The sequence below is a fragment of the Trachymyrmex cornetzi genome, unplaced genomic scaffold, assembly GCF_001594075.2.
Source record: "Trachymyrmex cornetzi isolate Tcor2-1 unplaced genomic scaffold, Tcor1.1 scaffold709, whole genome shotgun sequence".
In the NCBI taxonomy this organism is placed as follows: Eukaryota; Metazoa; Arthropoda; class Insecta; order Hymenoptera; family Formicidae; genus Trachymyrmex; species Trachymyrmex cornetzi.
In genome coordinates this window covers 9699-10689 of record NW_017300036.1, presented here as the reverse complement: position 1 = coordinate 10689, position 991 = coordinate 9699, and the positions used below count along the sequence as shown (strand labels likewise).

Below are 991 nucleotides of genomic sequence, written 5' to 3'. Positions count from 1 at the left end.
CTCCCGATCCGTTTTTAGATATTTCTTATTTAAACTGAACGTGTTTCAAAACGAACATTCTCGGTATGGTCTGTAATTTTTCATAAATTTTATTACTACTACCATCGGGTGATCCTGGGTATCTACGTTTTATTATCTTTCCAAAATCGTTGGGAAGGCTTTCAACGACATATTTTCTACATATTGTCACGCTCGCCGATCGGTGACCGTTAACTCTCGCATTTTCTCCTACATCCTGTCTCAACGATCACCCTATTAGGTAATCTCGAAACGAGGAAATCGTGGAGTCCTCCCGGACGTAACATTAGTTTAGATGCACTTAGATTTTAGTATCTTAGCAATTAAAATACTTACATGCATCAACTTTTTTTCTTTTATTAAGTTTGTTTTTTCTTTTATTAAGTTTGTTTTTTCTGTTATTAAGTTTGTTTTTTCTGTTATTATGTTTGTATTCTTAGTCTGCACTTGTTTCAGGCGAGAACTTAATCGCCAATTTTTCCGTTTTAAAGATGAAATTTCTTTATTTTTAAAAATCATTTTGTTTTGTAAATATTGTAACGACAAATTAGATTCTGCAGATTCTTCAGTAGTCGATCTTTCTAAAACCTCATTCTTCAAACAAATTTGTTTGTTTGGAATTCCATCTTCAATGACTTCACTAGATCTAAACATATAAAATGTATTAAACAGGAATTATAAAGCTTTAATATATATATGGGGCATTCTTTCTCAAATCAGCCACCCGCCTGCGCATTTTATTTTTAAAGATAAAATTTTTTTCGAAGCATCAAAATTTCCGCCTAAACCTCAATTTTTTGATGCCGTATGGTGTTTTTTATTTCCTTATGGGTGTGACCATACGTTAAAAATAATGCTCAGACTTACCAAAATATTTGAAAAATGCAAAAATAACGTTTAGAGAGCTTTTTTTTTAATGATTTAATTAGGATAAAAGATACTCACGACCTAGATATTTCTTTTAAAAGTTCAT

At 31.2% G+C, this 991-nt stretch overlaps 1 protein-coding gene across 1 annotated transcript in view; it reads right to left on the bottom strand.

The window, feature by feature from the left end:
- The window catches only part of LOC108767645 (THAP domain-containing protein 1-like), a 7085-nt gene that overhangs the window by 2018 nt on the left and 4076 nt on the right, over positions 1–991 (bottom strand). The gene's annotated exons all lie outside the window — the stretch shown is intronic.